The sequence below is a fragment of the Pseudophryne corroboree genome, chromosome 12, assembly GCF_028390025.1.
Source record: "Pseudophryne corroboree isolate aPseCor3 chromosome 12, aPseCor3.hap2, whole genome shotgun sequence".
NCBI lineage: Eukaryota > Metazoa > Chordata > Amphibia > Anura > Myobatrachidae > Pseudophryne > Pseudophryne corroboree.
The window spans coordinates 161,908,285-161,929,695 of record NC_086455.1 but is presented as its reverse complement, the minus strand read 5'-3'; the positions used below and the strand labels follow the sequence as shown (position 1 = coordinate 161,929,695).

The 21,411-nt window shown below is 46.4% G+C and overlaps 2 long non-coding RNA genes across 2 annotated transcripts in view; one reads left to right on the top strand and one right to left on the bottom strand.

Annotated features, from left to right (window-relative positions):
- Positions 1-21,411, bottom strand: part of LOC134980568 (uncharacterized) — a 132,453-nt gene that overhangs the window by 62,912 nt on the left and 48,130 nt on the right. The gene's annotated exons all lie outside the window — the stretch shown is intronic.
- LOC134980567 (uncharacterized) overlaps positions 21,124-21,411 on the top strand; it is a 48,305-nt gene continuing 48,017 nt past the window's right edge. Inside the window, exon 1 of the long non-coding RNA XR_010190433.1 lies at positions 21,124-21,225. This is a non-coding gene — a long non-coding RNA (uncharacterized LOC134980567). The remainder of the gene's footprint in view (positions 21,226-21,411) is intronic.

Genomic DNA, 21,411 nt, shown 5'->3' with positions numbered 1-21,411 from the left:
ATGCCTGCAGACTGATCCTGCAGCTTCATATATACCCCTTGTTACACAGTCATTGGTGGAGTGAAGAAAAGTGGGTGCGGCCAAGCACCGGATTGGCTGCCGTATGCTGACTGCTGGAGGCTGTCATGGCGGCGCCCATGCCGCGGCCTAGCGGGAACGCGGCGTGCTACACGCCCGCTATCACAGGAGCGCTCCCAGGCCCAGGATGGCGTCTGATGGCAGAGACGCGGATGACAGATGAACGCAGGGACCCAGGACGGAGTCCGCAGCGGCGGACAGATGTCACCGTGGTGAGTCGATTCATGACAAATATAGGATATATAAATAAATATAGCTACATCAGCAGATGACACTGGAATAAGTATCAGGTGGCAGAGGACTGCTGGATTTGGTGCAGTTGAAGATTATTAAAGTAAGAAAAAGGATAAGCACATGAGGGAAGAGGGCCCTGCACGTGAGAGCTTACAATCTAAAGGGGAGGGGTAGACAGACAGGGGTGACACAGATGGGGTACATAGAGAGCATGGAACAGAGGGTTAGGATGAGATTTGGCTAGGTTTGGTGAAGAAGTGGGTCTTGAGAGCCCGTTTGAAGTTTTGTAGAGAGGTGGAGAGTCTGAGGGGGAGAGGTAGGGAATTCCAGAGAAGTGGAGCAGCACGTGAAAAATCTTGGAGGTAGGAGTGGAAGCAGGGGCGGATTGGGAACAAAAAGCGGCCCTCGAAAAATTTGTACTTGTGGCCCCACATGGGCAGCACCAGAGGTGTAAGTTCTAGCCATGGGCCGTGGCAGCAGCACCCTCCCCCCAAGACTTTCCAGATAGTGGGCATGTCCAGCATCAAGGGGGAAGTTAAAAAGAAATAAAATTAAATATTATGAGCACATTATATGATACACCTTCAGAATTTAGGAAACTATATAATTCTTTAGAAAGATATATTTTCTTGCTTATTACACCAACCATATCCCAATCACTATTCACTCAATCTTATATGTCAGCCAAGCAGGCAGAGCATACACTAGATCATCTGCAATCACAGGCTAAGTGCCAAAGTCATTTTCATATATGCAAAATATTTTGCGTCTTATTCATTATGTCTATAAAAAGGACCACATGTCCTCAAACAAAACAGGCCCCACGGGTGCGTCGGCCCACCGGGAATCTTCCCTGTAAACCCTATGGCCAATCCACCTCTGAGTGGAAGTAATCAGAAGACAGGAGAGTCGGCGTGCATTAGCAGAGCGAAGAGGACGGGTGGGAGTGTAAAGGGAGATAAGGTCAGAGATATAGATGGGAGAGGAGTGGGTGAGGGCTTTGTAAGTGAGTGTGAGAAGTTTGAATTGGTTTCTGAAAGGGAAGGGGAGCCAGTGAAGGTTTTGTAGGAGAGGAGAGGTGGACGTAGTGCGTTTGGTGAGGGCAGATGAGCCGGGCAGCAGCATTGAGGATAGATTGGAGTGGAGAGAGGTATGTATCAGGAATGCCAGTCAGGAGGAGATTACAGTAGTCCAGTCTGGAGATGACCAGTGAGTGGATAAGAGTCTTAGTGGCATCCTGGGTCAGAAAGGGTCTGATCCTGGAAATATGTTTTTTAGATGAAAACGGCAGGTTTGTGAGAGGTGCTGAATGTGTGGTATGAAGGAGAGGGAGGAGTCAAGGATTACTCCAAGACAGCGCACTTGGGGGCAAGAGGAGATAGTAGTGCCATCAACAGATAATGAGATTGTAGGAGGTGAGGTTATGCTATCCTGCTGAGTGCCTCTATGCTGAGCCCCACACCGTTGGTACCTCTCCGCCTTCCCCAGACCTCGCAGCTCGCATGCATGAACTCAATTCACACATGCGCACTGACACTGGCAGGAAGAACTTGGCAGTGAATACTTTTGCTGCTACTAATTAGTGGCGAGAGTAGCAGGGGTGGGGATATAATGGGACAGCTGCATTTGGAAGTAGCTGCCTCCGCACTGGAACAATACTGAATTGCTCGTGCAGATTTGGAACTGCCTCCGCAACCGTGAGTCAAAAACTTCAAATGTGTGGGCCAATAGCAATTAATAATGAATGTCGTGATTGGGGCCCATGCTTAGGGGTGTGGCCAGCCGCCACAGATGCTTGGCTAATAGTTAGAGATTGTATATTTGGGCCCCTTTATAAATAAATATAGTAAATCATGCTTGCCTAATTTGCTGCCCCCTCCTCCGGGAGGTGGCAGCGTGGTAGGCTCATGGGGGCATGGCCGGCAACAAGGTGGGCCGTCCGAGGGTATGGCTGGTGATGGGCTGTATGGGGCGTGGCCAGCAGGGAGGTGGGCAGTCCGGGGGCGTGGCCTCACAATTGTATCATTGTCGCTCCGTTCCCCCCCTGCTCTACAGCACAGCGAAAACAGGCACTGTAGAGCATGGGCGGAGCTATGATGACGCAACTCAGTGCGAATCGCGTCGTCGGATCTCCTCGGACCTCCCTCTTGTTCTCTGCCGTGGATGCCCGAGGGGGAGTGCGGGGGGTTAACAGGGAAAGAGGTAGACTTGCCCACCTTTCCAGGGGGCCAGGAGGGCCACCAGATTTTCGGGAGCCTCCTGGCTATTCCAGGAGGGTAGGCAAGTATGTAGTAAATGCTTCTAGTGCCTGCATGATAATGTAACAGATTAATAACAGAAATGCACTGTAGTGAATACACCATAGCCATGTAGCTTATGTATAATGCTTAACTCAAGTGCACAGTCTAAAACCTGATTCCTAAAGGAGAGGGTTGGCCCTCAGGCATGGGGTTCCTACCGGGGGTTTACTCTGCACCCCTATGGGCCAATCGGACCCTTCTCACTGCTGATATAAAAGGGGTGTGCAATAAGTTTCCGGATGCAGGGGCGTAACTTCCAGAGGCAATGGAGTCGCCTGCCTCCGAGCTCCAAGCCCTGAGGGGCACCTGCATGTACAGCAGCACCTGTGTGGTTCACAGCGGGATCCAAGTGTGACCGCTGCTCTTCCAGTGGAGCTCTGCGGTGCACCCGCTGCTACTGCAAAGTGAATTGTCTCTGTCCCAGGAGCACTGATAACACCTGCAATAGGGGCAGGACAGCACCTAGTACCGCTCAGCCTATGCTGCAGCAAGTGACCGTGTACCCACCGCTGCTGGTTTATGTAATGGGACCCACCGGTGAATGCTGTTTCTGCATGCTGCAGACAGCTGAATCACAGCGTAGCTGGAGGCGTTGGGTATGGAACCTGGTGGTCAGAACACCGACGCCGGGTTCCCGGGTGAAAGAATGCCGGCAGTGGAGGCAGGCACAGGAAAAAGCCCCTTGCAGGCTTGTTGCGCTCGCCACGCTGCGGGCTCGGTGGTTTGCTGCACTCGCCACAGGTTCTGTTCCCACAAGTGGGAATAGCCCTGGCGCAGCAGTGGGGCATTCTTGGCGGTCGGGCTCCCGGTATCAGTATTAGCTACATCCCAGCTGGAGCCCTGCCAATTCACTGTGCGCTGTGGTTCCTGTACACCAGCTGAGAGCGCTATCTATATAATTCTGTAATGTGTGTGTGTGTGTGTGTGTGTGTGTGTGTGTGTGTGTGTGTGTGTGTGTGTGTGTGTGTGTGTGTGTGTGTGTGTGTAGGTAGATAGATAGATAGATAGATTGATTTTCTTAATGGGAGGGGGGCACCAAACTCCAGCTTGCTTCCGGGCGACTGGGATGAATTTACGCCCCTGTCCGGATGTGCAGTGCATAGGTAGAGTAGACACAATCTGTCTGGTTGTGTTCTTGTGAAATGTTAAGCCACAGAATCATATATAAGTAGCACTGCACACTGAAGAAGGCAGCACGTTCACTTCCTTCACAAACTCATTATGGAGCTCAACAGAAGCCTCTGGAGAGCCATGATCTTCTGCCACTACAAGTGGTCTGTGGCACCAGGAAAGTTTTGACTGACTGCGGGCTGCTTTAGGGGAGGAAACTCCATTCCGAACAACTGTGTTAGAGTGGTTCCGCAGAATTTCAGCACAGGAGACGATCCCTGGAAGACGAGGAGTGCTGCAGCCAACCTGTGTCCACCTGCCATGCGGGCCATAGTTGAGATGGGCGTCAGGGTGACCATGAAAGAGATAGGCATCACACAGGGATCCATCCGCTTGATAATCCACGAAATGCTAGGCCTGAGCAAGGTTTCTTTATGCTGGCTACCCCATCAGCTGACTCGAGAGTAGAAGGAGGCTCGGGTGACATGGTGCCGCAACATGCTGGCCAGGTTTAAAGGCAGTCACTCAAACTCTGTAAGATCATCAGTTGTGATGAATCATGGATCTACAGTTTCGACCCCAAGACCAGACAACAGTTGGCCCAGTGTACCCCAGTTGGAGGTACGTCGCCACAGAAATTCCAAAGTCAGCGCAGTGTGGTCAAGCACATGGTGGCAGTTAGACTGGTCATCTACCTACTGTACCACTCGTGGAGCAGCCCACTATCTCTTGGGGCCAGTGCGTCAACCATTGCCTGCTGCAAGTGCTGGAAGCCATTTCCAGGTGCTGTCCAAGAACTTGCGCTCGTGGTGCCCTTCTCCATCACAACAATGCACCCTGCCCACAAGTTCAGGAAAGTGGTTAATTTTCTGGCCCATGAACGCATCCAGGAGCTCTGTCTTCCGTCATAGTGTCCATACCTGGCCCCTGTGACTTCTTCGTGTTCCTACAAATCAAGCACTAGATGCATGGGATTCATTTTGCGTCACCGGAAGCTGCAGTGAAGATCTTCATCCAGCATGTAGACGAAATACCTGCTTCGGACTGGTCCAGCTGCTTCACCAAGTGGTTTGGGCGCATGCAACTTTGCATAGAGTAGACCCCTCTGTAAATACTTAAAAACATTTAATGCTCACTTAGTACACCCCTCGTATGTCCAGAAAAAGGTGATGATGATGATAATGGTGTAATGCTGAGCGGCTTGGAAGCAGTAAGGTGAGAGACACAGGAACAGATATATGAACAAGGTAAGTCCCTGCTAAATAAATGTCCAAAAACAGGTGATGATGCAGGTTTTCGGAATGTCCAGTGTAGGGACACTGGTGCAGGTTTTTCAGATAGCACTAGAACAGAATGCTGTGAAGCAATATGGGAGCAGGTTTACTGGATATCACTGGAGCAGAATGCTATGAAGCAAAACAGGAACAGGTTTTCTCTATAGCACTGGAGCCGTATACTGGTGACACAGGGAGACCAGAAGCCCAAGGAACACAGTCCGGCTGGAAGAGAAGGTAACCAGACGTACAGGAATCTGACACAATGATATGGCCACATACTGTAGCAATGTGGAGCAGGTTCAATTAAGACAGTCAAAGGTGCAGCCAGGTAATTAAAAAGGGCTTGCAGGATTACAAAACAGCATGGAACCAGACTGGATGGAACATTGCAGAGTAGTACCACTGGAGAGGGCAGCACTGGTGGGACTGTGGTACTTGAGCGGATTGTGACAATACAACAGAGACTGATAATAACATGCAGTCTGCAAAAATCTGTCCGTAAAGTACTCCATGTTTGTTCTTTCTGTTAAGTGGAATAAAGTTTTACAAGGATCAATGCCGTATCTATAAAAGATGCAGGATGCGCAGTGTACAATGCCACCAGGCCTTACCACGCCTCTGACCAGAACATCAGTTTCAGCTGAATTGACTTTACAGTGCCCTCCAATATGACTAATTTTATTAGGCACAAAATGCCCTGAGATCATACATTCAGTGGATATTTTTCTGGCAAAAAAAACTGCACTGAGACGTATGTATATAAGTATGTCACTAGGCCAGGAGGCTCCCAAATCTTGGGTGGTGCTCCTGGTCACCCAGAAGAATATTCAAGTCTCCAGAAGCCTTCCCACATCCGGTCTGGGCGGCTGATGATGCAATTTACTCTGAATCCCATCATCGTAGCCACGCCCCCATTTTACAATAATGGTAATCTCGGCATCATATAGCTGATAACGTAGCCATGGTGATGCAATCTCTCCATCACACTCCCACACCGCCCACCTATGCAGTGCCATGACCCCAGAAGGGGGAAGTCAAAGAGTCTGAAAGTACCAGTATGCCACTATGGCTTCAATATTATACCACTGTATGCTGCAAACTGCAAACACTGATAATATCTATATGGGGCCAATCTGGCCCATTCTATCCCCATGTTTTCCTGCTCCCAAAGTGACTATTCTGCTGAATGAGCTTGGGTCATAGTTGCTGACTTTTCAGCTGCTCTCGGGTAGCCAAGTTAGTGATGAAGGGGGGTGGGGGGTAGCGGTGCCTCGGCTCAGCACATATTGCATCGTCAAGCCGCCCGGACTGCCCACTTCACTCAGGAAGCATCAGGCATCCTTAGGGAGAGCGGGGCCCTAGGCAAGATACTGGTTTGAGCCTCCTTGACCAAAAACCCAAATCAAAAGGGGTTGGCGTAATATAGGATTGTCAGCAATCGCTGGGCCCTAGGCAGGAGCCTACATTGCCTACTGGATGATTATGCTAATTTGAAACACAATAGCAACCTATAATCAGTAGCGTAAATTCTGTAGCTGATTAACATCACCGGGGGATATCCTACATCCTACTCTGTTAATTGTTACTCCCCCCCCCCCCCCTCTTGCAAATTGTTAAAACGAAATGCTAGTCTACATCAAAGGCTTGCGCAATAACCCAGAGAGAGGAACAATAGGCAGTCTGCAGGCCAGGACTAAGAATGCGTTTACAGGGAGCGACTAGTAACATGTCCCCATTGGTGACCCTCTACCTCCGCTATTGTCTGCCGGTATTATGTTAATGCACATTCCTACAAGATTACAACTAAGAACGAGCCTTTTCCACAGTCCATCCCCAATTGTTTGCATATGTTGATCTAACGAGTAAGCATCATTTTTTTTTTAATACCCATCCAATAAAAATGCTCCATACATCTTAATTTAAATAATTATTTTTAGCATGCAAGAGGTTTTTTGTGTGTGTTTGGTTGCATGGCCTCCGGTTTAGAGGTTTTGCCTGCTCTCTTCACATGTGAACTGTAAACAGACGGACAGATGGAATTCTTTTGTATAAACACTTTCAGATACAGTCCTCTTCCACGGTCCTGTCAGATGTTTATGGATTCAGAAAGCCACAGATATGCCTACGAGTTAGGAAAATCAGCGTTACTGCCAAACATTTGCACAACAGCTACCCGGAGCTTGTACCTGCAGTGCATACTGCTCACCGATAAAAGACAGTTTCCTAATGGGTCATCGCACTGTGCAGTCAATAGGTGTAGCCCTTCCCCCCCCCCCCCTTCCAATGCTACCCACATCCCAGCGGTCTCTTTTATTACCAGGCCAGAGGGTACGTTTGAAGCAGAGGAGGCCTTCAAAAGGTTGCCAATAGTTCTCTCTCTTTAGAACATGGTGAGGAAATTGTCAATGTTGGCACAACTACTAATGCAGCTGCTTCTGATACAAATGTGTACTTACACTAACTGGCCTAAAGGGGGAACACAAACATTACACCCATGTGTGCTTGTTGAACATCTCATTCCAAAACCATAGGAGTAAGATCCTGGGACACGGTGGTGGGGAGTCCCATTCATTCAAGCTCAAGAGCATTAGTGGTGTCAAGCGCTTATATTGGGAATCAGGCCTGGCTCGCAGTCAGCGTTCCGAGTCATCCCAAAGTTGCACGATGGGCTTGAAGTTGTCCACTTACTGGAGCAGTTTAACTCTGAAATATTAACAAAAGTGTCTCTTTCTCTTCTTATTTTGGTCCAGTGAGTTGGTCATGATCTCTTTTCCAGCCAATTGATCAGCGAACGTAGTATGCAGACTGAACGCTTACTTCTTGTTCGTATAAACGTTATGGGGAACTGCCAGTGAAGTGACGTACATTGGTTGCTTGGGTCTATTTGTACATTTATGTATCAAGCCATTTTGACTTAAAACATGGGGATATTGCAGGAGATATCTCAAAAATCTCCTTCAAAAAGAAAATTAGCGCTGTAGACTGAAGTCACCATTATTCTCAGTGGGATCTGCAGTCTGACCCCATGTACCGAGCTACATAAAGTGTCACTTTTCGGAGCTTGGTATTGAAGGCAGCAGCTGCTTAGTGCCTCAGATGGCGGTAGCTGCTTTATGCCTATAGGGATATTGGATCTTGTGATCCCTCTCCTGCAGCCTCTATCCTCCACCAAAGTTTTTCCAGAAACTGGTGCAGTGTAAGGAAGTGTGAGGAAGACTCATTTTCAAAAATATGAAAGACTCCTACAATGTTCTGGGATGTCCATAATGTTGAGGACTGTTAATAATTGCAGCTCTGTCGCAATTATTAATACATAAGTGTCTTAACCAATAAATAAAACATTGAAGTGGTTTTCCTCTAACTTAGCAATAAAGCAGTGAGGAGCAGTAAAGAGATGAAGAGCAATAAAGGGATGAGGATCAGTAAAGGGATGAGGAGCAGTAAAGAGATGAAGAGCAATAAAGGGATGAGGATCAGTAAAGGGATGAGGAGCAGTAAAGAGATGGGGAGCAGTAAAGAGATGAGGACCAGTAAAGGGATGAGGAGCAGTAAAGAGATGGGGAGCAGTAAAGAGATGAGGATCAGTAAAGGGATGAGGAGCAGTAAAGAGATGAGGATCAGTAAAGAGATGAGGAGCAGTAAAGAGATGGGGAGCAGTAAAGGGATGAGGATCAGTAAAGGGATGAGGAGCAGTAAAGAGATGAGTAGCAGTAAAGGGATGAGGATCAGTAAAGGGATGAGGAGCAGTAAAGAGATGAGTAGCAGTAAAGAGATGAGGATCAGTAAAGAGATGAGGATCAGTAAAGGGATGAGGATCAGTTAAGGGATGAGGAGCAGTAAAGAGATGAGTAGCAATAAAGAGATGAGGATCAGTAAAGAGATGAGGATCAGTAAAGGGATGAGGATCAGTAAAGGGATGAGCAGTAAAGAGATGGGGAGCAGTAAAGAGATGAGGATCAGTAAAGGGATGAGGAGCAGTAAAGAGATGGGGAGCAGTAAAGAGATGAGGAACAGTAAAGGGATGAGGAGCAGTAAAGAGATGGGGAGCAGTAAAGAGATGAGGATCAGTAAAGGGATGAGGAGCAGTAAAGAGATGGGGAGCAGTAAAGAGATGAGGATCAGTAAAGGGATGAGGAGCAGTAAAGAAATGAGGATCAGTAAAGGGATGAGGAGCAGTAATGAGATGAGGATCAGTAAAGGGATGAGGATCAGTAAAGGGATGAGGAGCAGTAGAGATGAGGATCAGTAAAGAGATGAGGAGCAGTAAAGAGATGAGGAGCAGTAAAGAGATGAGGATCAGTAAAGGGATGAGGAGCAGTAAAGAGATGAGGATCAGTAAAGGGATGAGGATCAGTAAAGGGATGAGGAGCAGTAAAGAGATGAGGATCAGTAAAGAGATGAGGAGCAGTAAAGAGATGGGGAGCAGTAAAGGGATGAGGATCAGTAAAGGGATGAGGAGCAGTAAAGAGATGAGTAGCAGTAAAGAGATGAGGATCAGTAAAGAGATGAGGATCAGTAAAGAGATGAGGATCAGTAAAGGGATGAGGATCAGTAAAGGGATGAGGAGCAGTAAAGAGATGAGTAGCAGTAAAGAGATGAGGATCAGTAAAGAGATGAGGATCAGTAAAGGGATGAGGATCAGTAAAGGGATGAGGAGCAGTAAAGAGATGGGGAGCAGAAAAGAGATGAGGTTCAGTAAAGGGATGAGGAGCAGTAAAGAGATGGGGAGCAGTAAAGAGATGAGGACCAGTAAACAGATGAGGAGCAGTAAAGAGATGGGGAGCAGTAAAGGGATGAGGATCAGTAAAGGGATGAGGAGCAGTAAAGAGATGAGTAGCAGTAAAGAGATGAGGATCAGTAAAGAGATGAGGATCAGTAAAGGGATGAGGATCAGTAAAGGGATGAGGATCAGTAAAGGGATGAGGAGCAGTAAAGAGATGAGTAGCAGTAAAGAGATGAGGATCAGTAAAGAGATGAGGATCAGTAAAGGGATGAGGATCAGTAAAGGGATGAGGAGCAGTAAAGAGATGGGGAGCAGTAAAGAGATGAGGTTCAGTAAAGGGATGAGGAGCAGTAAAGAGATGGGGAGCAGTAAAGAGATGAGGACCAGTAAAGGGATGAGGAGCAGTAAAGAGATGGGGAGCAGTAAAGGGATGGGGAGCAGTAAAGGGATGAGGAGCAGTAAAGATACAGTATGGGGAGCAGTAAAGAGATGAGGATCAGTAAAGGGATGAGGAGCAGTAAAGAGATGGGGAGCAGTAAAGAGATGAGGATCAGTAAAGGGATGAGGAGCAATAAAGAGATGGGGAGCAGTTAAGAGATGAGGATCAGTAAAGGGATGGGGAGCAGTAAAGGGATGAGGAGCAGTAAAGGTACAGTATGAGGAGCAGTAAAGGAATGGGGAGCAGTAAAGAGACGAGGAGCAGTAAAGGGATGGAGAGCAGTAAATCAGTGAGGAGCAGTAAAAGGATGGGAAGGAGCAGTAAAGGGATGAGGAGTGGTAAAGCATTTAGGACCAGTAAAGGAGTAAGGAGCAGTAATAGGACGCACAGCAGTGAAGTGGTGAGTAGCAGTATTGGGGTGAGGAACAGTAAAGAGACAAGGAACAGTAAAGAAATGAGGATCACTAAAGGGATGAGGAACAGTAAAGAGATGAGGAGCACTAAAGGGATGAGGAACAGTAAACAGATGAGGAGCAGTAAAGAGATGAGGAACAGTAAACAGATGAGTAGCAGTATTGGGGTGAGGAACAGTAACGAAACAAGGAACAGTAAAGAAATGAGGATCACTAAAGGGATGAGGAACAGTAAAGAGATGAGGAGCACTAAAGGGATGAGGAACAGTAAACAGATGAGGAGCAGTAAAGAGATGAGGAACAGTAAACAGATGAGTAGCAGTATTGGGGTGAGGAACAGTAAAGAGATGAGGAACAGTAAAGAAATGAGGAGCACTAAAGGGATGAGGATCAGTAAAGAGATGAGGAGCACTAAAGAGATGAGGAGTAGTAAAGGGATGAGGAACAGTAAACAGATGAGGAGCAGTAAAGGGATGAGGAACAGTAAAGAGATGAGGAGCAGTAAAGAGATGAGGAGCAGTAAAGGGATGAGCAGGAAAGGGATGAGGAACAGTAAAAGGATGGGGAGGAGCAGTAAAAATATGAGCAGTAAAGGGATGAGGAGCAGTAAAGTGGAGAGGAGCAGTAAAAGGATGGGGATGAACAGTAAAGAGATGAGGAACAGTAAAGGCATGAGGAACAGTAAAGAGATAAGGAGCAGTAAAGATACAGTATGTGGAGCAGAAAAGTGATGAGGAGCAGTAATGGGATGAAGAACAGTAAAGATACAGTATGTGGAGCAGTAAAGGGATAAGGAGCAGTAAAGATACAGTATGAGGAGCAGTTAAGGGATGGGGAGCAGTATAGAGATGAGGAGCAGTAAAGATATAGTATGAGTTACAGTAAAGGGATGAGTAGCAGTAAAGAGATGAGGAGCAGCAAAGGGATGAGGAGCAAAGTAAAAAGATGAGGAGCAGTAAAGGGATGAGGAGCAGTAAAGAGATGAGGAATAGTAGGGATGAGGAGCACAGTAAAGAGATGAGGAACAGTAAAGCGATGATGAGCAGTAAAGCGATGATGAGCAGTAAAGGGATGAGGAACAGTAAAGGGATGAGGAACAGTAAAGGGATGAGGAGCAGCAAAGGGATGAGGAAAAGTAAAGAGATGAGGAGCAGTATAGGGATGAGAAACAGTAAAGATACAGTATGAGGAACAGTTAAGGGATGGGGAGCAGTAAAGAGATGAGGAACAGTAAAGATATAGTATGAGTTACAGTAAAGGGATGAGTAGCAGTAAAGAGATGAGGAACAGTAAAGGGATGAGGATCACAGTAAAAATATGAGGAGCAGTAAAGGGATGAGGAGCAGTAAAGAGATGAGGAGCAGTAAAGGGATGAGGAGCAGTAAAGGGATGAGGAGCAGTAAAGGGATGAGGAGCACAGTAAAGAGATGAGGAGCAGTAAAGGGATGAGGAACAGTAAAGAGATGAGGAGCAGTAAAGGGATGAGGAACAGTAAAGTGATGAGGAGCAGCAAAGGGATGAGGAAAAGTAAAGATATGAGGAGCAGTAAAGGGATAAGGAGCAGTAAAGGGATGAGGAAAAGTAAAGAGATGAGGAGCAGTAAAGAGATAAGGAGCAGTAAAGGGATGAGGAACAGTAAAGATACAGTATGAGGAGTAGTGAAGGGATGAGGAACAGTAAAGAGATGAGAAGCAGTAAAGGGATGAAGAGCAGTAAAGGGACGAGGAGCAGTAAAGATACAGTATGTGGAGCAGTGAAGGGATGGGGAGCAGTAAAGAGATGAAGAGCAGTAAAGAGATGAGGAACAGTAAAGAGATGACGAGCAGTAAAGGGATGAAGAGCAGTAAAGGGATAAGGAGCAGTAAAGATACAGTATGTGGAGTAGTAAAGGGATGAGGAACAGTAAAGAGATGGGGAGCAGTAAAGAGATGAGGAGCAGTAAAGATACTGTATGAGGAGCAGTAAAGGGATGATGAGCAGTAAAGAAATGAGTAGTAAAGGGATGAAGAACAGTAAAGATAGAGTATGAGGAGCAGTTAAGGAATGGGGAGCAGTAAAGAGATGAGGAGCAGTAAAGGGATGAGGAGCAGTAAATCAGTGAGGAGCAGTAAAAGGATGGGGAGGTGCAGGAAAGTGGTGAGGAGTGGTAAAGCATTTAGGACCAGTAAAGGAGTAAGGAACAGTAACAGGATGCACGGCAGTGAAGTGGTGAGGAGCAGTATAGGGGGTGAGGAACAGTAAAGAGACAAGCAACAGTAAATAAATGAGGAGCACTAAAGGGATGAAGAACAGTAAAGTGATGAGGAGCACTAAAGGGATGAGGAAGAGTAAAGAGATGAGGATCAGTAAAGGGATGAGGAACAGTAAAGATACAGTATGAGGAGCAGTAAAGTGACGAGGAACAGTAAAGAGATGAGGAGCAGTAAAGGGATGAAGAGCAGTAAAGGGATGAGGAACAGTAAAAGGATGGGGAGGAGCAGTAAAAAGATAAGGAGCAGTAAAGGGATGAGGAGCAGTAAAGCGGTGAGGAGCAGTAAAAGGATGGGGAGGAGCAGTAAAGTGATGGGGAGCAATAAAGGGATGCGGAACAATAAATGGATCAGGAACAGCAAAGAGATGAGGAGCATTAAAGATATAGTATGAGGAGCAGTAAAGGGATGAGGAGCAGTAAAGAGATGAGGAGCAGTAAAGGGACGAGGAGCAGTAAAGAGATGAGGAGCAGTAAAGGGATGAGGAACAGTAAAGAGATGAGGAGCAGTAAAGGAATGAGGAGCAGTAAAGAGATGAGGAGCAGTAAAGAGATGAGGAATAGTAGGGATGAGGAGCACAGTAAAGAGATGAGGAACAGTAAAGCGATGATGAGCAGTAAAGGGATGAGGAACAGTAAAGAGATGAGGAGCAGTAAAGGAATGAGGAGCAGTAAAGAGATGAGGAGCAGTAAAGAGATGAGGAATAGTAGGGATGAGGAGCACAGTAAAGAGATGAGGAACAGTAAAGCGATGATGAGCAGTAAAGAGATGAGGAGCAGTAAAGGGATGAGGAACAGTAAAGAGATGAGGAGCAGTAAAGGAATGAGGAGCAGTAAAGAGATGAGGAGCAGTAAAGAGATGAGGAATAGTAGGGATGAGGAGCACAGTAAAGAGATGAGGAACAGTAAAGCGATGATGAGCAGTAAAGGGATGAGGAGCAGTAAAGAGATGAGGAGCAGTAAAGGGATGAGGAACAGTAAAGGGATGAGGAACAGTAAAGATACAGTATGAGGAGCAGTAAAGGGATGAGGAGCAGTAAAGAGATGAGGAACAGTAAAGATACAGTATGAGGAGCAGTAGAGGGACGAGTAACAGTAAAGAGATGAGGAGCAGTAAAAGGATGAAGAACAGTAAAGGGATGAGGAGCAGTAAAGATATAGTATGTGGAGCAGTAAAGGGATGAGGAGCAGTCAAGAGATGAGGAGCAGTAAAGATACAGTATGAGGAGCAGTAAAGGGATGAGGAGCAGTAAAGGGATGAGGAGCAGTAAAGAGATGAGGAGCAGTAAAGGGATGAGGAATAGTAAAGGGACGAGGAGCAGTAAAGGGACGAGGAGCAGTAAAAGTATGAGGAACAGTAAAGAGATGATGAGTAGTAAAGGGATGAGGAACAGTAAAGAGATGAGGAGCAGTAAAGGCACGAGGAACAGGAAAGAGATGAGGAGCAGTAAAGAGATGAGGAGCAGTAAAGGGATGAGGAGCAGTAAAGGGATGAAGAACAGTAAAGATGCAGTATGTGGAGCAGTAAAGGGATGAGGAGCAGTATAGGGATGAGGAACAGTAAAGATACAGTATGAGGAGCAGTAAATGGATGAGGAGCAGTAAAGAAATGAGGAACAGTAAAGAGATGAGGAATAGTAAAGAGATGAGGAGCAGTAAAGGGATGAGGAGCAGTAAATGGATGAGGAGCAGTAAAGAAATGAGGAACAGTAAAGAGATGAGGGATAGTAAAGAGATGATGAACAGTAAAGAGATGAGGAACAGTAAAGGGATGAGGAACAGTAAAGAGATGAGGAACAGTAAAGGGATGAGGAACAGTAAAGAGATGGGGAGCAGTAAAGGGATGAGGAACAGTAAAGGGATGAGGAACAGTAAAGAGATGAGGAACAGTAAAGAGATGAGGAACAGTAAAGGGATGAGGAACAGTAAAGAGATGAGGAACAGTAAAGGGATGAGGAACAGTAAAGAGATGGGGAGCAGTAAAGGCACGAGGAACAGGAAAGAGATGAGGAGCAGTAAAGCATTAGAAGTGAATGGTCTCCTCCTGAGCCTGGTATTTAACTCTATTTAGATGAACACTAAGTGATTTCAGTTAGAAAAATGTGATGTTCAGAAACATGCAATCTAGACCATCTAGAAGGCTAAGAAGCACTTAAAAATTATTAATATCCCCAGTAGCATCACCAGAGGTGGGGCTGCATCGCAGTTCAAAATTTTAATAGGGAAGTCACACCAACTGCCATCCCAAACACTACCAAACTTCACCGGCCGGGACTCACTGACAGTTGCTGTGGTTCCCCTATTTAAATTTTGGACTGTGCTAAAGCCCCACCTCTGGAGCTGTCACTGATTATCGTTTTTAAGGTGCCCCATAGATACATGGAGCAGTACAATGGGAAAGTAGACAATATACATATATGGTTACATAATAAAGAACAGGCAAAGAAAAAAACATATACGTGGGACAAGCAAGGAGTGCCTACACGTGATAATTTACTATCCAGAGGGGAGTGGGTGAGAAACGAGATTGTGACACAGAGTGAGAAAGTGGGTATTATCAGGAGGTCTGATACGCCTTGAATGAAGAGGTGACTGTTTGAAGTAGTGATGAGCGGGTTCGGTTCCTCGGAAACCGACCCCCCCGAACTTCACCCATTTTACACGGGTCCGAGGCATACTCGGATTCTCCCGTATGGCTCGGTTAATCCGAGCGCGCCCGAACGTCATCATCCCGCTGTCGGATTCTCGTGAGATTCGGATTCTATATAAGCAGTCGCGCGTCGCCGCCATTTTCACTCGTGCATTGGAAATGTTAGGGAGAGGACGTGGCTGGCGTCCTCTCTGTTTATTAATGTTGATGCAAATATTTGTGCTTATTGCTTAATTGTGGGGACTGGGGAGCAGCTGTATTATATAGGAGGAGTACAGTGCAGAGTTTTGCTGACAGTGACCACCAGTATACGTTGTCTGCCTGAAAAACACTCCATATCTGTGCTCAGTGTGCTGCATATATCTGTGCTCACACTGCTTAATTGTGGGGACTGGGGAGCAGCTGTATTATATAGGAGGAGTACAGTGCAGAGTTTTGCTGACAGTGACCACCAGTATACGTTGTCTGCCTGAAAAACACTCCATATCTGTGCTCAGTGTGCTGCATATATCTGTGCTCACACTGCTTTATTGTGGGGACTGGGGACCACCAGTATATTATATAGGAGGAGTACAGTGCAGAGTTTTGCTGACAGTGACCACCAGTATACGTTGTCTGCCTGAAAAACACTCCATATCTGTGCTCAGTGTGCTGCATATATCTGTGCTCACACTGCTTTATTGTGGGGACTGGGGACCAGCAGTATTATATAGGAGGAGTACAGTGCAGAGTTTTGCTGACAGTGACCACCAGTATACGTTGTCTGCCTGAAAAACACTCCATATCTGTGCTCAGTGTGCTGCATATATCTGTGCTCACGCTGCTTTATTGTGGGGACTGGGGAGCAGCTGTATTATATAGGAGGAGTACAGTGCAGAGTTTTGCTGACAGTGACCACCAGTATACGTTGTCTGCCTGAAAAACACTCCATATCTGTGCTCAGTGTGCTGCATATATCTGTGCTCACACTGCTTTATTGTGGGGACTGGGGACCACCAGTATATTATATAGGAGGAGTACAGTGCAGAGTTTTGCTGACAGTGACCACCAGTATACGTTGTCTGCCTGAAAAACACTCCATATCTGTGCTCAGTGTGCTGCATATATCTGTGCTCACACTGCTTTATTGTGGGGACTGGGGACCAGCAGTATTATATAGGAGGAGTACAGTGCAGAGTTTTGCTGACAGTGACCACCAGTATACGTTGTCTGCCTGAAAAACACTCCATATCTGTGCTCAGTGTGCTGCATATATCTGTGCTCACGCTGCTTTATTATGGGGACTGGGGACCACCAGAATATTATATAGGAGGAGAACAGTGCAGAGTTTTGCTGACCAGTGACCACCAGTATACGTTGTCTGCTTGAAAAACACTCCATATCTGTGCTCAGTGTGCTGCATATATCTGTGCTCACACTGCTTTATTGTGGGGGATGGGGACCAGCAGTATTATATAGGAGGAGTACAGTGCAGAGTTTTGCTGACAGTGACCACCAGCATATATAGCAGTACGGTACGGAAGGCCACTGCTCTACCTACCTCTGTGTCGTCAAGTATACTATCCATCTAGATTCTATACATGTGGTGCATTTTAGTTTTGCAGTTTGCTGACAGTGACCACCAGTATATATAGCAGTATGGTACGGAAGGCCACTGCTCTACCTACCTCTGTGTCGTCAAGTATACTATCCATCCATACCTGTGGTGCATTTCAGTTGTGCGCAGTATATATAGTAGTAGGCCATTGCTATTGATACTGGCATATAATTCCACACATTAAAAAATGGAGAACAAAAATGTGGAGGTTAAAATAGGGAAAGATCAAGATCCACTTCCACCTCGTGCTGAAGCTGCTGCCACTAGTCATGGCCGAGACGATGAAATGCCATCAACGTCGTCTGCCAAGGCCGATGCCCAATGTCATAGTAGAGAGCATGTAAAATTCAAAAAACAAAAGTTCAGTAAAATGACCCAAAAATCAAAATTTAAAGCGTCTGATGAGAAGTGTAAACTTGCCAATATGCCATTTACGACACGGAGTGGCAAGGAACGGCTGAGGCCCTGGCCTATGTTCATGGCTAGTGGTTCAGATTCACATGAGGATGGAAGCACTCATCCTCTCGCTAGAAAACTGCAGTGCCACTTTTAGATGGGCCAGGTGTTTGTGTCGGCCACTTGTGTCGCTTAGCTTAGTCACACAGCTACCTCATTGCGCCTCTTTTTTTCTTTGCATCATGTGCTGTTTGGGGACTATTTTTTTGAAGTGCCATCCTGTCTGACACTGCAATGCCACTCCTAGATGGGCCAGGTGTTTGTGTCGGCCACTTGGGTCGCTTAGCTTAGTCACACAGCTACCTCATTGCGCCTCTTTTTTTCTTTGCATCATGTGCTGTTTGGGGACTATTTTTTTGAAGTGCCATCCTGTCTGACACTGCAGTGCCACTCCTAGATGGGCCAGGTGTTTGTGTCGGCCACTTGTGTCGCTTAGCTTAGTCACACAGCGACCTTGGTGCGCCTCTTTTTTTCTTTGCATCATGTGCTATTTGGGGACAATTTTTTTGAAGTGCCATCCTGCCTGACACTGCAGTGCCACTCCTAGATGGGCCAGGTGTTTGTGTCGGCCACTTGTGTCGCTTAGCTTAGTCACACAGCGACCTTGGTGCACCTCTTTTTTTCTTTGCATCATGTGCTGTTTGGGGACAATTTTTTTGAAGTGCCATCCTGCCTGACACTGCAGTGCCACTCCTAGATGGGCCAGGTGTTTGTGTCGGCCACTTGTGTCGCTTAGCTTAGTCACACAGCGACCTTGGTGCGCCTCTTTTTTTCTTTGCATCATGTGCTGTTTGGGGACAATTTTTTTGAAGTGCCATCCTGTCTGACACTGCAGTGCCACTCCTAGATGGGCCAGGTGTTTGTGTCGGCCACTTGTGTCGCTTAGCTTAGTCACACAGCGATCTTGGTGCGCCTCTTTTTTTCTTTGCATCATGTGCTGTTTGGGGACAATTTTTTTGAAGTGCCATCCTGTCTGACACTGCAGTGCCACTCCTAGATGGGCCAGGTGTTTGTGTCGGCCACTTGTGTCGCTTAGCTTAGTCACACAGCGACCTTGGTGCGCCTCTTTTTTTCTTTGCATCATGTGCTGTTTGGGGACTATTTTTTTGAAGTGCCATCCTGCCTGACACTGCAGTGCCACTCCTAGATGGGCCAGGTGTTTGTGTCGGCCACTTGTGTCGCTTAGCTTAGTCACACAGCGATCTTGGTGCGCCTCTTTTTTTCTTTGCATCATGTGCTGTTTGGGGACAATTTTTTTGAAGTGCCATCCTGTCTGACACTGCAGTGCCACTCCTAGATGGGCCAGGTGTTTGTGTCGGCCACTTGTGTCGCTTAGCTTAGTCACACAGCGACCTTGGTGCGCCTCTTTTTTTCTTTGCATCATGTGCTGTTTGGGGACTATTTTTTTGAAGTGCCATCCTGCCTGACACTGCAGTGCCACTCCTAGATGGGCCAGGTGTTTGTGTCGGCCACTTGTGTCGCTTAGCTTAGTCACACAGCGACCTTGGTGCGCCTCTTTTTTTATTTGCATCATGTGCTGTTTGGGGACTATTTTTTTTAAGTGCCATCCTGTCTGACACTGCATTGCCACTCCTAGATGGGCCAGGTGTTTGTGTCGGCCACTTGTGTCGCTTAGCTTAGTCACACAGCGACCTTGGTGCGCCTCTTTTTTTCTTTGCATCATGTGCTGTTTGGGGACAATTTTTTTGAAGTGCCATCCTGCCTGACACTGCAGTGCCACTCCTAGATGGGCCAGGTGTTTGTGTCGGCCACTTGGGTCGCTTAGCTTAGTCACACAGCTACCTCATTGCGCCTCTTTTTTTCTTTGCATCATGTGCTGTTTGGGGACTATTTTTTTGAAGTGCCATCCTGTCTGACACTGCAGTGCCACTCCTAGATGGGCCAGGTGTTTGTGTCGGCCACTTGTGTCGCTTAGCTTAGTCACACAGCGACCTTGGTGCGCCTCTTTTTTTCTTTGCATCATGTGCTGTTTGGGGACAATTTTTTTGAAGTGCCATCCTGCCTGACACTGCAGTGCCACTCCTAGATGGGCCAGGTGTTTGTGTCGGCCACTTGTGTCGCTTAGCTTAGCCATCCAGCGACCTCGGTGCAAATTTTAGGACTAAAAATAATATTGTGAGGTGTGAGGTGTTCAGAATAGACTGAAAATGAGTGGAAATTATGGTAATTGAGGTTAATAATACTATGGTATCAAAATGACCCCCAAATTCTATGATTTAAGCTGTTTTTGAGGGTTTTTTGTAAAAAAAAACACCCGAATCCAAAACACACCCGAATCCGACAAAAAAATTTCAGGGAGGTTTTGCCAAAACGCGTCCGAATCCAAAACACGGCCGCAGAACCGAATCCAAAACCAAAACACAAAACCCGAAAAATTTCCGGTGCACATCACTAGTTTGAAGCAATGGATGCTGATGGGTAGCCCGATTAGATGGGAAGGGAGAGAATGAGAGAGAGGGTTTTCTTTGATGGTGGACCATCTCTCACTCCAAAATTCTGCAAACCTCTCAAACACAGTGGTTCGGGACATTTATTGCAGTCAGCCAAAACTCTGCTGCTGTTGTAGACCACTCTTGTAGTGGTAGAAGATCATGGCTCTCCAGTAGCCTCTGTTGTGCTCCATAACAAGTTTGTGAAGAACAAGTCTTATTGTGTCTACTCTACCTATGTACTGCACATCCAGAAACTTATTGCACACCCCTCTCAACTGTGTAGCTGTGCTTGCACCTTTACGAAGCAGACAAAACATCCATGAATTAATGTAGAATGGTGTAGACTCTAGCTTGTCTTGGTCATTAATGATTTCTTGATGTTTCAACTTTATTCAGCTTAGAAATCCCATGTTTAAGCCATAAGCATCAGACTGCACTGGTAGAATGAAACGATTTCTCCCATGATGTTTTTGCCTTTTTCTTATCTTGCTATATGCACTTTGGAGAGTGATATGTTCTGCTACAGTCCAAGATATCAGGAATTCTTCTTGGCGATGGGTTATATTAAGCATCTCTCTCTCAGATCGGATCTGTTCTTTGTAACTAACGTTCCATGTATTATGATGATTTAATGGCATCTAGCTTACACTTTACATGCCCGATTGCTGTAAAACATTTCACTTAAAATATTTTTCCTTCAACTGGAGTGTTTAAAGTCGCGCAGTTTATTAGCTGAATGGTTTCCAGTGGTAATATTGGTAAGTCCATAAAAGCTTGTGCTTAAGCTAGAATTCCCTGGGAACGGCTTCATGTTTTATTGAATACAGTTTAAATTCTTTTACAAGCGCGAGTAACTCCTGCAAATATATACTTAGTATTCAGTGCAAACTTTAGGCTGAAACAAGGTGATATAGAAAGCACCAAATAGGCTCCACTGGTGTAACATCAGCAGTTGTTATATACAGAATGGGGTGATATTCTGACCACTGGGATCAACACCGCCGGTCACCTGATCCCAACCCATTGTAGGACTTGTTTAACAGGCCTGCTGATGTGTCATTACAGAGAGATGCATCTTTCATTGATTACATTTTGAATAAAATATTTAATTCTGAATATCTCACTTCTACAGCTGGAAAACAGTGGATGAACCATTGTAGGCAGATATAAGGGGTTGGGCATGAAATGCCGGCTGTGAAAATCCCAATGGTCTCGGGATGCCGACAGCAGCACACCGACGGACTCAGGTGAGTAATTTAACCATATGCCTACCCCTAATCCTAACCCACCCCTCCTGCAACCTAACCCTAATCCCACCCCCCCACACCCACACACAGTCTAACCCTAACTGTCCCCTCCCACAGACGAACCCTAACATCCCCTCCAGCAGCCTAACCCTAACCTCCCCCTCCCGCAGCCTAACCCTCCCCTTC